General features: G+C 44.8%; 1 protein-coding gene across 2 annotated transcripts in view; it reads left to right on the forward strand.

The window, feature by feature from the left end:
- The first annotated feature begins 1,338 nt into the window (after positions 1-1,338).
- LOC140717257 (leucine-rich repeat neuronal protein 2-like) overlaps positions 1,339-16,698 on the forward strand; it is a 333,158-nt gene continuing 317,798 nt past the window's right edge. For both annotated transcript variants that reach the window (XM_073030646.1, XM_073030645.1), the window contains exon 1: positions 1,339-1,659. The gene's annotated coding sequence lies outside the window, so the exon portion shown is untranslated. The remainder of the gene's footprint in view (positions 1,660-16,698) is intronic.

Below are 16,698 nucleotides of genomic sequence, written 5' to 3' on the forward strand. Positions count from 1 at the left end.
CCAAAGTGATCTGTGATAATGACTATTTCCAGAATGTTTTGTACAATTCTGGAAATTGGGCCAATCAACCCCCAATTTGTCATAAAATCTAATTTGCGGTCAGAACCATTCTACTGCAAACGTTCACAAAGATAATCTTAAATAGATCTTTTGATGAACGGATATGAAGATTGTTTCATTTACATCAAAATCAAAACTATACAGCCAGTCATCCATCCCTCCTGGTAAGTTAGTTGGGCCAGGCATCGCAACAAAACATTCAGCAGATTGCACTTTCACTATCTCGCTTCCTTTTTGACAAGTTCCATTCTTTTTTATTCTTCCCCTGACTTACACTCCTTAAAGCCCTTCCTGATAATTTTATTATATTTTCCCCACCTCTCCAAAAATATTCTGTAGGACAGGCCCTTTGCCCACGATATCTGTGCTGAACACCATGCCAAATTAAGCAAGATATCTTCTGCCTGTACATGATCCATATCCCTCCATAATCTTGAGTCTACCTTCTAAAAACAGCCTTTGTATCAGCTTCCACTGCTACCCCCGGCAGCGCATTCCGCACACCTACCACACTCCGTGTAAAAAACTTGCCCACTAAGCTTCACCCTCTCACTAAATGCAGGTCCAATATAAATCCAACAGATTTATTCCGATTCAAAATCTTATTTAAATGTTTCTCATCCTTTTTTTTTTACGCCGATTCTTCCCATCCTTAATATAGTTCGGCTGTTTTCTTTCCACTCAAACGCTTCCACCCCCTCGTTTCTCACCCACCCACTCACTCGGTCCCACTCATTCCGAGTCCCCACATTATCACAAACACAAGAGATTCTGCACATGCTGGAAAGCTTGAGACCCACACGCGCAATTCGGGATGAACTCAGCAGGTCGGGCAACATCTATGGGAAGGCAGTCGACGTTCCGGGGCGAAATCGTTATACCTCTTATTGGCCGGAAAGAAAGATACTTACAACACTCTATAGATGCTGCCTGACCTGCGGAGTCCCTCCAGCATTTGTTTATGTGTGTGTGTTGACTGTTAATTCCCCTCCATAGAAGCTGATTGACTTGCTGAGTTCCTCCAGCATTGTGTGTGTGTGTGTGTCCACTTTCTCACCTCCTCCTGCCCAGTCTTGCCTTTCCCTCCAACCTTTCCTCATTCCTTCTTTCTCCTCCCTCTCTTTCACTCCCCCCCACCCCACACACACTCTTCGGGCCCTGTTCGATTGCAATCTGTGTAGGGCGCACACTCAGCCAATCAGAGGCGAGGGGCACCGTGACAGCCGCTTGCTCCGAGAAGCTATAGGCTCCAGCCGACAGCCTGCTATTACAGATGACTACTGTGTAGGCAAGGGTGACAGGAATATAACAGCTCAAAGCAGCCAGTTCCTCTGACTGCTCCGCTCTGTGAGAAAAAGAGAGGAATGAGAGAGGGAGATCAGCAGCAGGGAGCGGAGCAAAGGAAGAATTGTGGAGCCGCTGTGTTCTTTTGAAGGATGGTCAGGCTAATGCCTCGGTATGTTGGGGAAAGCCGCGCACTGATCTGAAGGTGACGGCTTCTTGGACTGCTACAGTGAGATGGATGTGGGCAGAGCTCCTCGTCAGCTCGGCTTCTGACGAACCGGTTCAGAGCAGCAGGGACCAATCTCCGGATCTGCAGTGAGTACGGGAATTGTCCGTCCAAAAACAAACGTGCACTTGCTGCCGGGCTTTCTCGACTTGGGAGACCCTTTGTGGAACGTGCGCCGAGGATGAAGTCCTGAGGGGAGGGGATAGCGTTTGTTTGTGTGTGTGTGTGTTTGGGGTTGGGGACGATTGGTTGCGTGGGGGAAGGGTGCGGGGAGGGTGGGGGGGGGGGGGTGGGTGGTTGGTCGAATATAATCATCTCCGCAAGTAAATAAGCGGTTTTGCTACGGTTCTGGACACTACAGTGCGTGCGTTCTTCTTCTCGGGGTTGATTTACTTCTGCACAATTAGCTGGCAGGACTTTAGGTGAAAGGCGTGGGATGATTAAAAGTGGGTTGAGGGACCCGCAAACTGTTCAGCATAGGCAGAGGTGGAGGGAGAGTGGGGAATACTCTGTTACGAAGCAGAATGGGCGCGTATTCACTCCCTTTCGGATCTATCTGCGGGTCACGGGCGTCCCTATTCATACAGTACTTTCTGCACATTGCTAACCCAACGGGGGTGCCATTTGTTAGAAGCGTTCAGTGTAGCCGCATGCAGTCCTTGAACTGTTAATGTACAGTTTAGCCTGGGTGCACGAGTCGAAATGGGGAGCCCGGCGGGAACGCGTCTTTTTTTTCTCTCTCCAGCCTTCAGATAAATTGGGGATGTTGCATTTAATGAGTTTCTAATTGTGATATGATTCAATGTGTGACAGAGATGGTCGCGGTGGGAGGAAGCAGCACCCGTGTGGGCGCTCTGCACTAATACTGTGTGTGTGTGAGAGAGAGAGAGAGAAACTGGAATTTAAATGTAGTTAGGTACGGAGAGCGGGCGCGGCGAGATGTCGCTCTGGCCCCAGCCCTCAAGGGTTGAGGGGAAAATCTGCACACATTAGCGTTCATGTTTTTCTCCTAAAAATGCAAGGTTGGTCTGACTATTGGCGGATTTGTTGCCTGTTATTTCCGCGCACCCGCCGGCGTGTCAGTCGTCCGTGGGCGAATATGTGTCTGTGTGTGCTGCGAGACCTGGCGGATAATGTCTTCCAGGATCAGCGGGGCAGGAGGGGTGACTGCAGATCCCTGGCAGTGTGCGACTGGCTGCGCATCCCAGGATAAATTGTGCGATTGTATGTGGCCACATGCATTGTGTGTGGGTGTTTGCGCAGGCTTGTGTTTGGATGAGTTGCTGTCTGTGGCGGCGTTCGGATGTCACTGCCTCTCCTTGTGCCTGTGCTTGCTGCAGCCCTTCATCACTCTGGGTGAGAGATTGTGTGTGTGTGTGTGTGTGTGGCGAGGGGAGGGGGGTGAGTGATGGGGCGGGGGTTATGTTTGTGTGCTCATGTTAAATCTGATTGCGTACTTGTGAATGGAAACCGCACTCCTGTACGTCGATGCAAGGGCGTGTGAGTACGTCCCGCCATACCCACACATAGGTGTGCGTTCGTATGCATGCCTGTTGGTAAATATTCGTGCGTTTTCATGAAGTTGTGTCAGGATCTTACATTTAACGGCGTGTACATATGATCTGCAAAAGTGAATGCAATTGAAACTTTCAGGAGGTGCATAGACAGGATTCAGAGGGGAGAAGTGTAGCACCATCGGGAAAGAAGAGGGCTGTAGAACTAATGTTCCAAAAAAAAAGCCACTATGGACACGGTGAACTAAAAGCTCTCCCGTGTGGTATCACGCCGTAAGCAAGATGCTTATCCAGTATTTATGCTAGTGTATGTTTGTGAATCTTCTGTCTTGTTAGCGCGGAGATCCGTGGTATGGATGAGTCTACGATGGGTATGTGGGCGTTAGTTTGCTACATCACTTATTTCCATGTGCAATGTATACAAATATACATTGGATGGTTAATGTGTACATGCAGTAAACGTATGACTGGAAATGAGTGCGTGACTCCAACAGTATGAATATGTTATTTGTCATTTCATGTTGGTTTAGTACATAGGTGGGGGCAAATGCATCAATGCTGAGGTATTTGAGTTGGGGGGGCACTGTTGAATTGGATTAAGTAAATGTGCATCAGTGTCATTGGTGGTTGTTATGCTATGCAGAAAGTGTTAATGTAGCTACACGTTTACTTGTTTTAGCAGTACATTCTGCAGGTTAGTAAATGGTACTTGCAATGGTGTGCTAAGATGTAACTACTAATGTTAGAGTACGGGTTTGCTGTTGTCTGGATGTAGGAGTTCTTTGCAGTGTTGGTGAATGGTTGTATATTAATGTTTACATGATTTATGTATAGTCGTGTTACTCTAATGCACCTACTGATGGTGGCCACTTTATTAAATACACCTGTATTCTGCTCCTTAATACAAGTATCTAATCAGTCAATCATGTGGCAGCAACTCAATGCATAAAAGCATGCAGATATGGTTCAATTGCTGTTCAGACCAAACATCAGAATGGGGGAAAGAAATGTGATCTAAGTGATTTTGACCATGGAATGATTGTTGGTGCCTGACGGGGTGGTTTGAGTATCTCAAAATGCTGATCCCCTGGGATTTTCACACACAACAGATTCTAGATGGTATAAAAACAAACAAACAAACAAACAAAAAATGCAGTGACTGGCTGTCCTGTGGACAAAAATGCCTTATTAATGAGATAAGTCAAAGGAGAATGACCAGACTGGTTCAAGCTGATAGGAAGGTGACAGTAATGCAGATAACCACGGCAGAACAGCCTCTCTGAACGCACAGCACATTGAACCTTAAGGAGGATGGGTTACAGCAGCAGAAGAGCACACAGGATTCTCCTGTGTACCTAATAAAATGGCCACTGAGTGTATGCAAACATTATTCTGTAAGGATCCAGATAACCTGTTGGATATATGCACAGACATTTACCTGGGCATATTAGGCTATGGTATATGCCCTAATGTCTTGCTTTGAGTGATTGCTAGTAAATATACTGATATTATTGCAGTCAGTGTATGCACAAATTCTTTGATTTGCAAACTAAGTTGATGTATCTGCAAGTGTTCATCATGTCTGTTAGCATTTAGGTACTTGTGGCAATGGGTGCAAGTCCCTGTGTGTGAATACATGATTACTTGTTGTTGCACAGATATACCTCGATGTGTTTCAGTACAGATAAATCTCCATATTTCAAAGTCTGAAGTAAATTTTATTATCAAAGTACATATATGTCACCATTTACAATGCTGAGATTCATTTTCTTATGTGCATACTCAACAAATCTATAGAATAAGAACTATAACCGAATGAATGAAAGGCCACCTAAACAGGGTGTTCAACCAGACTGCAAAAGATAAGAACTGTGCAAATGCAAAAAGAAGAAACAATAAGTATAAATAAGCAACATACATGGAGAACATGAGATGAGGAGTCCTTGAAAGTGACTCCGTTGGTTAAGTGAAGTTATCCTCTTTGGTTCAAGAACCTGATGGTTGAGGGGTAATACTGTTCCTGACTGTGGTGGTGCAAGACCTGAGGCTCCTGGACCTTCTTCCTGATGGCAGCAACAAGAAGCGAGCACATCCTGGGTGGTGGGCGTCCTGATGATCAGTGCTGCTCTCCTGCCACAGTGTTTCATGTGGATATGCTCGGTGGTTAGGAGGGCTTTGTTTATGATGAACTAGGCCATATCCACTGCTTTTTATGCAATTTCCCATTCAAGGGCTTTAGTGTTTCCATACTAGGCTGTGATGCAGCTGGTCAATATACTCCCCACTACACATCTATAGAAGTGCATTGCTCTGACCCCATGCTCTGAAGCATGAATGTGTGCCTAAATTAACGTATGGATGTGTTTTAGCATATTTATTTATCTATATTAAGGAAAAAGAATAACCACCCCCATAATTGCATTGCTGGAACTTTGCACAATAAGAAAAAAATGGATGTCATTTGAGGTTGTTACAAAAATAGTAGATTATATTCAAAGGAGACAATACCATTGAAGGAAAAGAGGATTTGTGGGTAACAAATATCAGGGTGGCTAAAATTCTTTATAGACATCTTATGAAGGGGACCACAGCTATAATTCAAGAAAACTGACCACCAGTTGAAAAAGAGAAGCTGTAATAGGACCAGATAAAAGAAGAGATTATAGATGATCCAGCTGGCCCTTTGCATTTACCTCCCACAAGATCCCCACAATCACACTTGCCTTTGGTGAGCGTGCCGCTATCAATGTCCTCGAGGCCTTGCTGTCATTCCACACAGTGGAGGGTTCTACGGAGTGTTCTGTGAGTGGCAACTCAGTTTCACACAGTGCAAGGGAACGCCATGCCCAAGCCTCCCAGGAAAAGTTGAACCATCTTTAAATAATTACAAGAAGAAAAAACATTCTTTTGAAAAAGAAGGATTAACAATCACAATCATCATACAAATTCATTAAAAATGATTGGTATTCATTGAAATAAAGTGGGGAGAAATCCATCCAGGCCATGCTCTCTTCTTGTTCCTGCCACCAGGAAGGAGGAAAAGGGACCTTGGGTGCTCCTATACCACCGGGTTTAGGAAGCTACTGCACTTCAATCATTAGACTCCTCAATTATAGACATCTTCACGCACCTCAGCTCTGAACTGATTTCACAACCTCTGAACTCACTTTCAAGGACACTACGACTCATATTCTCAAAGTCATTTATTTATTTTCTTGGCTCAAGCTGGTAAAACCTGAGATCCGGGCATAGACAAGCATGTTCATTTGTCAGTTGCTAGTAACTTTCGTAGTATTCTGCTGCTGTTTAGTAATGTGGCTTTCTGAAGATTTACATGGATCGTGCTGTGTAGCCCTAATTATTTAATGTTGTTGTGTAGTGCCTTTGGGATGATAACAGTCATAGATATTACTATCGGGACAATGTATACCCTGTTCATGTTCCATAGTCTTTCAATTTCCTCTTTTAATTCAGCATATTTCTGGTGTTTTTCTCTTATTAATTTCTATATGTTATGTGTGTTTGGAATAGCTGTATCTATAAAATGAGCTGTTTGTGCTTGTTTATCCTGTATTATTATATCCGGACAGTTATTATGGATTGTCCTATCTGTAATAACTGATCAGTCATAATATGATTTGTGGTAGTTTGACTCTAAAACTAGATCAGGATTATATTTACAGGAAGGAATGATTTCATTTATGAGTTTGTATTTAAAAGTAAGATTCTGATGAATGATATTTGCCACTTGATTGTGCCTGTGTAAGTAATCAGATTGAGTTAAACTGCTACAGGATCCTGTAATGTGTTGGATTGTTTCTGTTATTTTCGCGGCATTTCCTACATTTATCATCTTGAATTTGTTGGTCTTTTATTAATTTTTTTTGATAATTTTTTGTGTTAGTGACCTGGTCCTGCATTGCCACAAAGAACCCTTCTGTTTCTGTGAAATTATTTATTATTATTCTTATTATTATTGTCTGTTTTGTTTTGTATTTGCTTTGTCTTCTTTTGCACTTTGGTTGCTTGTCAGTCTTTGTGTGTAAATTTTCATGGAATATGTTCTATTTCTTTGTCCTATAGTGAATGCCCACAAGAAAATAATTTTCTGGGAAGTATATGGCAACATATACATTGGCAATAAATTTACTTAGAAGTTTGAACTAGAACCAATTTATTATTACTGGCTAACTTTGTCAAATTAGTTGTTTTGCAGCAGCAGTATAATGTAATACATTGTGGTGACCCACTTTCTGCGCAGGCGAATCGGCTCACAAATAGCCAGCGTGCGGGGGGAGACTTTGGTAATGCACCTCTGACATCATTTCCGCCCGGAGAGGGCAGGCGCTAGGGATTAAATGTCAGCACCGCGAAGTTTGAATAAACTAGTCTGAAAACAATTTACCGACTGCGTGTCGTTATTTCAGTGCTGTGTGTAGCACATCGCTACATTGGTGACCCCAACAGTCCAAACGGGATTTGGACCAAAGATGACCGACTCTTCATCTGTTCACACAGTTTTGCTAAAACTGCCAACTTTCTGGATGCTGTGACCACGCGTGTGGTTTAGCCAAGCAGAAGCCCAGTTCCAGATTCGGCAGATATCTTCTGATTTCATGCGTTACTATCACGTGGTGCGCGCCCTTGACCAGGAGATGGCCGCCCAGGTTGCGGATTTCATACAGTCGCCCCCGGAAGAAGGCAAATATGAAGCATTCAAAGCGCTGCTCATTGGGACCTTTGGCCTCTCACGGCGTGAGCGAGGTGCCCGCCTGCTTCACCTGGACGGTTTGGGAGACAGACTGCCGTCAGCATTGATGAATGAGATGCTGGCCCTGGCTGACGGACACAAGCCCTGCCTCATGTTCGAGCAAGCGTTCCTAGAGCAACTCCCCGAGGACATACATCTGCTGCTGGCCGACGCAGATTTCAGTGACCCCCGGAAGGTGGCGGCCCAGGCAGATGTGCTGTGGAAAGCCAAGAGGGAGAGCGAGGCGTCCGTCGGTAGGATTACCAGGCCACGCGCCCAACCGCGGACCAGACCAGGCCTGGCAGGGGGGCGCACACAACACAGAGGCAGGAGTGAGGAGGCCAGTGAACAGTGGTGTTTCTACCACCAGCAGTGGGGCACAAAAGCCCGCCGTTGTCGCCCACCCTGCAAGGGCCAGGACCAGGGCCAGCTGCCGCTGATGACTATGGCGGCTGGCCACCAGGACAGCCTCTTGTACATCTGGGACAAACAGTCGGGACGCTGCTTCTTGGTCGACACCAGAGCGGAAATCAGCGTCTTGCCCCCGACGGGGTATGACACCCACAACAGGAAGCCAGGACCCACCCTGCAGCTAGGGATTGGAGACCATGCGGCGACTACCACAGACTGAACGAGGCTACAACTCCAGACCGCTACCCCATGCCGTACATACAGGACTTTGCAGCAAACCTGCACGGGGCAAGAATATTTTCCAAAGTAGACCTCGTCCGGGGATACCATCAAATCCCGGTGCACCCTGAAGACATCCCCAAAACAGCACTTATCACCCCGTTCAGCCTGTTCAAGTTCCTCTGAATGCCGTTCAGCCTGAAGAATGCCGCACAGACGTTCCAGCGGCTAATGGATGCAGTGGGACGCAACCTGGACTTTGAGTTCATCTATTTGGACGATATCCTTATAGCCAGCAGTAGTCCCCAGGAGCATCTGTCCCACCTCCGCCAGCTCTACTCCCGGCTGAGTGATTTCGGCCTCACGATCAACCCGGCCAAATGCCAGTTCGGTCTCGATACCATCGACTTCCTGGGCCACAGGATTACCAAGGACGTGGCAACACCTCTGCCCGCCAAGGCAGACGCGATCTGCCACTTTGCCCGGCCCAACACGGTCAAAAGCCTACAGGAGTTTGTTGGTATGGTGAACTTCTACCATCGTTTCCTCCCCTCAGCGGCCTGTATCATGTACCCTTTGTACACCCTGATGTCGGGTAAAGGCAAGGACATTACTTGGGACGAGGAGGCCACGTTTTCGTTAAAGCCAAGGAAGCCTTGGCAGATGCCGCGATGCTGTTGCACCCCAGAACGGACGTTCGACCGCACTCACGGTGGACGCATCCGACACAGCAGTCAGTGGGGTGCTGGAGCAGCTCATCGAGGGGCGCTGGCAACCCCTGGCGTTCTTCAGCAAGCACCTACGACCACCCGAACTCAAGTATAGTGCTTTCGACCGGGAGCTGTTGGCACTGTATCTGGCAATCCGGCATTTCAGGTACTTCTTAGAAGGCAGGCCGTTCACCACGTTCACGGACCACAAACCGTTGACCTTCGCGTTCACAAAGGTGTCCGATCCCTGGTCGGCTCGCCAGCAGCGACATCTGTCCTACATCTCCGAGTACACGGTGGACATCCAGCATGTCTCGGGAAAGGACAACGTCGTGGCGGATGCACTCTCCAGACCAGCTGTCCAGGCCCTGTCCCTGGGGGTGGACTATGCAGCACTGGCGGAGGTGCAGCAGGCAGACGACGAGATGCCCAGCTACAGAACTGCAGTCTCGGGTTTGCAGCTGCAGGACTTTCTCGTAGGCCCAGGTGAGAGGACCGTCCTGTGCGACGTGGCTACCGGCCAACCTCACCCCATCGTCCCAGCAGCCTGGAGGCGGCGAGTTTTCGACTCCATACATGGTTTGGCGCACCTATCTATCAGGACAACCGTCTGGCTGGTCTCCAGCAAGTTTGCGTAGCACGGACTTCGCAAGCAGGTCAGTGAATGGGCCAGAACGTGCACGCAGTGCCAAACAGCCAAGGTGCAGCGGCACATTAAAGCCCCACCGCAGCAGTTCGAACCCACTCACCGGAGGTTTGACCACATTCATGTGGATATCGTGGGCCCCCTACCAGTGTCCCGAGGAGCGCGGTACCTCCTAATGGTGGTAGACCGGTTCACGAGGTGGCCAGAGGCGGTCCCGCTCACCGACCCATCTGCCGATTCCTGCGCCCGAGCACTGATCGCAACCTGGGTAGCACGCTTCGGGGTACCGGCCCACATTACCTCCAACAGAGGTGCCCAGTTCACCTCCAGCCTGTGGTCGGCTGTGGCCAGCCTGTTGGGAACGCAGCTACACCACAGTACTGCCTACCACCCACAGTCGAACGGACTAGTGGAACGCTTCCACCGTCACTTGAAGTCGGCTCTCATGGCCCACCTGAGAGGACCTAACTGGTGGACGAGCTTCCCTGGGTCCTGCTTGGAATTTGCACAGTGCCCAAAAGAGGATCTGCACGCCTCGTCGGCTGAGTTGGTGTACGGCGCACCCCTGGCTGTCCCAGGAGAGTTCATGCCAGCCCTAAGGGGGCAAGAGGAAGAACCCGCAGCAGTCCTGGACAGACTACGCGAGAGGCTCGGCAACCTGGCCCCCGTACCGACTTCACACAGCACGGATGGACCCCGACCCATGTACCCAAAGACCTGCAGAACTGTAAGTTTGTGTTTGTACGAAGGGGCGGACACCGGGCACCGCTACAGTGGCCGTACGAGGGGCCGTTCAAGGTGATCAACAACAACGGGTCCATGTACGTTCTGGACATTGGGGGGAAAGAGGAGGTTTTCACGGTGGACCGACTCAAACCAGCCCATGTAGACTTGGCGCAGCCAGTCGAGGTTCAGGCACCGTGGCGCAGAGGCAGACCTCCCAAACAGAGGCTGATCCAGACTGTGGACATTGGGGGGTATATCACCAGTTCTGGTGGGGGGGGGGGGGTTATGTGGCGACCCACTTTCTGCGCAGGTGAACCGGCTCACAAATAGCCAGCGCGCGGGGGGAGACTTTGGTAATGCACCTCTGACGTCATTTCCGCCCGGAGAGGGCGGGCGCTAGGGATTAAATGCTAGCGCCGCGAAGTTTGAATAAACTTGTCTCGAAACGATTTACCAACTGCGTGTCGTTATTTCAGCGCTGTGTGTAGCACATCGCTACAACATAAAAATTACTATAAGTTATGATAAAAAATATAAAAAATAAATAAGGAGAAATAGTGATGTAGTGTTCATGGACTCTTCAGAAATCTGATGAGAAAGGAAAGCATTCTGCTTCATTTGGAGGACTCAAAGGTCTGGAACCAATGTTGAGTTTAGAGATGCAGCGAGAGGTCCAATATGTCCGTCGGACTGCTATGCATTGCAAGGCCATTGCTAACCATCAGCACCATCTTGCCCAAGCTGTCCTAGCATTGATGACTGTGGGACAAATACTGACTGGAAACCAGGGAGAACTCGGCATCCCTTCAGAACCAAGCTGTAGGATATGATGTTTCCTCCCTGAACAGGGATTGCCTGTTTCTAGTAGCCTGCAAGTCTGATCCTGCTTAATATCAAAGATGAAGTAAGCTGACTCCTGGTTAGTACAGGAATGTGGGATATCACAGGAATAGCAAGTCTTAAACAGAGAGGAGATGTATGTCAGAAGGTCGTGGTGTGGTGCACGAGATATGACCCATAATGTAAAAAATATATATATATCAGCAACATTTAACTTGTCGTGAGGCCTTGGAAAGGTCTCCGATTGATTTCTTGAGAGGTTAAAAGAGGCCTTGGCACTGCATCTCCCAGGAGACGGCTGCTCAGCTAGATTTCATGCTTAAGTGTCTTGAGTGGGAGTTGAACCTATAACCTTCTGATTCAGATGTGAGAGTGCTGCCACAGAGAGGATGCATTTACCATTATAAAATGCTGGACACAAGGGGTGCCAGCTACAACTGATGTCAGCATTGTCGAGACAAGCAGCAACGTGTTTCATTTTGAAAGATTCCATGCAGAAGGTATAAATTGCAGAGGGAGATCTGGTGCTTTCTGGGGCTTTGCTACTGAAACCTAATGCACAAAAAAAATACAAAGAGATTCTGCAGATATCCTAGCAATATTATCTCTCATCCCACGTAACTAAAAGCAGGCACTCATTGACCACTTCCAACTATCTAATCAGCCAATCATGTGGCAGCAACTCAATGGATAAAAGCTTGCAGATATGGTCAAAGATTCAGTTGTTGTTTGAACCAAACATCAGAATGGGGGAAGAAATGTGATCTAAGTGACTTTGACCGTGGAATGATTGTTGGTGTCAGACAGGGTGTTTTGAGTATCTACAAAACAGGTGACCTCCTGGGATTTTCACACACAACAGTCTATAGAGTTTACAAGGAATGGTGTGAAAAACAAAAGAAAATCTACTGAAAGTGCCTTGTTGGTGAGATTAAGTAAGAGGAGAATGACCAGACTGGTTCAAGCTGACAGGAAGGTGACAATAATTCAAATAACTACGTATAACAACAGTGGAGTGCAGGAAGGCATCTATGAATGCATATCACATCAAATCTTTGAACTGGATGGATGGGCTACAGCAGCAGAAGACCATGAACATATACTCAATGGCCACTTTATTAGATACAGGAGGGTACCTAATAAAGTGGTCTTTGAGTGTACTTAGCTGGTCATTATTTCATTACTGTTTATAGGAGTTTCCTAGGTGTAATTGAGTACTGCCTCTCATATTATAATTCACAGCAGCTAAACTTCAAAACTACATTTATGGTGCAAAGTGCCAAGATACAAAAACCATATAAATTAAAATTTTGTTTTCTCCCCTTTGAATATTAATAGCTTTCCTACCTAGCCCAAGGAGTACAGCAGCTAGTTTTCTTTCTCTGGACAGCAGCCCTACCATCCGTTGGAAGCTTCTCCATTGTAGATGGAATCATAGCAAAAAAGTATTTATTGTTTCATTGTTAAACCCTCCATGCACTCTTGATCCCAGGCACCCACCTCTTTTAGGTAAGTTAGAGAAAGGCTTGCATTTATTTAAGGACCTATCATTTTCTCAGTTTTTTCTAAAATTGCAGTCATCAGTCAAGTGCTTGTTTTTTAATGGTTCAATTTAATATCCGAGAATGTATACAGTATACAACCTGAAATTCTTATTCTTCACAGACATCTACAAAGCAGAGAAAAATATACCCAAAGAATGAATGACAGGGATCATTAGAACTCCAAAGGCCCCCTCCTCTCTCCCATGTACAACCAGCAGCAAAAGCATCACTGTCCTCCCACTTGCTCCAGCAAAAACATCAGCCCCCCCCACCCCCCACCACCAGCCACCATGCAAGCCATTGCAAAGCACCAGAGTGCATTAAAAACTACTGCCCATCCCAACTTCGACATCTCAGACAGGCTGCCTCTCTCATTAACAAGGGAGGGAGAAAGAGATATATCGCTCCTGCCACAATGAGGGGAGACCAGCAACGCACTGTTTCGATGTTGTAATCTGCTGCGTCGTTTGTCCGAATTCTCCCCACTCTCCAATGTAACATGGGAAACGCAGCAAGAAGTATGTGCCCTGCAAAGATCTACAGAAAATGTGGGATTTTCTATTGGGTCATGTAGACAGTTGGTTGACATTGTTTTTTTTGGGGGGTTTTTTAAATTAGTTTTTTAATACATTTTCTACATCGCTACAGATTAAAAAAAAACCCAGATCGAAATGAAGAACATTAATACAGTGCAAAAATAAACATACAATAATAATATAATACAAAAGAAGATAATTGAGAAAGCACCCAAATTGAAGACATGGAAAATTAGTATCCTCCCCAAGCCCCGCAACAAAAAAGAACTCCAGACCAACCACAACACAATCTAGAGAGTATACATCAGGACATTCAAACCCCCAAAACTGTAAATACACTTAGCAACAGAAGATATTAATGCCTACTACCAACAAAAAAGGAGCTGAAAGCAAGGGACCGAAAAAAAAAACCTTAGTTAAGAGGAAGGTTATGAAAATACTCAATAAAAGGTCCCCAGACCTTATGGAACTTTGTATCTGAATTAAGAACTGAATAATGAATTTTTTCAAGGTCTAAGCAGGACATAATATCATTAAGCCATTGAGCATGCGTGGGCGGGGCAACATCCCTCCATCTAAGGAGGATTAAATGTCTAGCCAGGAGAGAAGCAAAAGATAATATTCGACACTTAGTCGAACTCAGACGTAAATCTGTCTCACCCAAAAAACTGAACAAAGCAATTAAAGGTTTAGGATCTAGGTGGTGATTCAGAATACAAGATAACGTTATGAAGACGTCTTTCCAAAATTTCTCCAAGCTAGGACAAAACCAGTACATATGAATGAGAGAGGCCTTGCCCCTTTTGCATTTATCACAGAGAGGACTAATGTTAGGGTAAAATCGGGATAGTTTAGATTTAGACATATGGGCTCTATGAACAATCTTAAACTGTAAAAGGCAATGGCGAGCACAAAGAGAGGTTGAATTAACCGATTTGAGAATCGAATCTCAAGTCTCATCAGATAAGGAGATATTTAAATCATGCTCCCAAGCCATTCTAATTTTATCCACAGGGGCACGCCGTAAGGATGCTAATTTATCACGAATAAATGATATTAAACCTTTACCTAGTGGATTAATAGAAAGAAAGAAATCCATAACATTTTTCTCAGGCATTTCAGGGAAGTTAGGAATTAAAGGATTAATAAAGTGTCTAATTTGGAGATATCTAAAAAAATGAGTATTGGGCAGATTGAACTTAGCAGAGAGCTGTTGAAAAGATGCGAAGCGATTATCAATAAAAAGATCTTCAAAATGTCTAATGCCCTTCCTATACCAATCATGGAATGCTGAATCATACGTAGTAGGTAAAAAAAGGTGATTATGTAAGATAGGGCTAGAAAAGGAAAAACCATGGAAATCATAAAACTTCCTAAACTGAGCCCATATACGCAAAGTGTGTCTAACAAGAGGATTAACAATTAATCTGGACAAACTACTAGGGAGTACAGAGCCAAGAAGTGCAGAGATAGATAAATCTTTAGTGGAACTCAACTCCATTGCCACCCAATTAGGGCACTCGGGTTGGCCATGGAAAAAAGACCAAAAGGTAGCACAGCGTATATTGGCAGTCCAATAACATAAACGAAAGTTAGGTAAAGCCATGCCACCCTCTTTTTTAGATTTTTGGAGATAAACTTTATTAATTCTAGAGCACTTATTCTTCCACAGATATGACAAAATAATAGAGTCTAAGGAATCAAAAAAAGATTTAGGAATAAAAATTGGGATTGATTGAAATAAATATAAAAGTTTAGGGAGAACATACATTTTAACAACATTGATACGACCTACCAAAGACATAGATAGAGGTGACCATTGTAACAGACTCTGTTTTATAGTATATGAAAGATTGGCAAAATTTTCACAAAAGAGATCTTTAAACTTCCTTGTGACTGTAATCCCAAGATAAGTAAATTGATTATGAACTAGTTTAAAAGGGAGATCACGAAATGTTAATTCTTGTGCTTCTTTATTAATTGGGAAAAGTTTGCTCTTATGTAAATTAAGTTTATAGCCAGAGAACTGGCTAAACTGATCAAGAAGTGAAAACATTGGAGGTAAGGATGTAGACGGATTTGAAAGAAAAAGTAATAAGTCATCAGCATAAAGAGAAACTCTATGCTCAACACCCCCTCTCCAAATCCCGGTCAATTCAGGACAATTTTGAAATGCTATCGCCAAAGGTTCTATAGCCAAATCAAAGAGAAAGGGACTTAAAGGGCATCCCTGGCGGGTGCCACATTTGAGATTAAATAACTGGGATTTCTGAAAATTAGTCAAAACAGAGGCAGTAGGACACGAATACAGCAATTTGATCCAAGAGATAAAACTTTGACCGAAGTCAAATTTTTCTAAAACTGCAAAAAGGTAGTTCCACTCTATACGATCAAATGCTTTCTCCGCATCGAGGGAAATAACACATTCAGGAATCCCAGTTGAAGGTGAATATAAAATGTTAAATAAATGCCGAATGTTGAAAAAAGGAAGACGATTTTTAATAAAACCAGTTTGATCATCAGAAATAATAGAGGGGATAACAGTTTCTAATCTATAAGCCAGAACTTTGGCCAAGATTTTAACATCAACATTGAGCAAAGAAATCGGCCTATACGAGGAACACTCTGTTGGGTCTTTACCCTTTTTTAATAATAGATGCCTCATTAAAAGAGGGTGGCAATTTACCGTAATTAAACGAGTCAGATAATACTGAGAATAACTGAGGGGAAAGAAGTGAAGAGAATGATTTATAAAATTCTATGGGGAACCCATCAGGTCCAAGAGATTTCCCTGAAGACAATGCAGAAATTGCAAAAGATATTTCTTCTGATGAAATAGGCGCATTAAGTTTGGCTTTAAAATCAGACGAAAGCGAAGGAATATTCAGATTATTTAAAAAGTGATCAACAGAGATATTGTCATTCAAAGATTCAGAGGAATAAAGTCGAGAATAGAAATTTTTAAATGCGTCATTGATTTCTAAGTGATCCGATGTAAAGTCTCCATTCTCCTTCCGGATCTTTGTAATATGTTGTTTGGCTTTGGAACGTCTCAGCTGATTGGCTAGAAATTTACCAGATTTGTCACCATGAATATAGAAGCGACTCTTACTTTCAAGAAGTTGGCGTTCGACAGGTTGAGTAGACAGAAGATTAAATTTAGTTTGAAGTTCTACACGCTTCTTGTATAATTCAGGATTCTTAGTTTGAGCATACAGTTGATCCAATTCTT

Source organism: Hemitrygon akajei, chromosome 27 (assembly GCF_048418815.1).
Source record: "Hemitrygon akajei chromosome 27, sHemAka1.3, whole genome shotgun sequence".
Taxonomy (NCBI): domain Eukaryota; kingdom Metazoa; phylum Chordata; class Chondrichthyes; order Myliobatiformes; family Dasyatidae; genus Hemitrygon; species Hemitrygon akajei.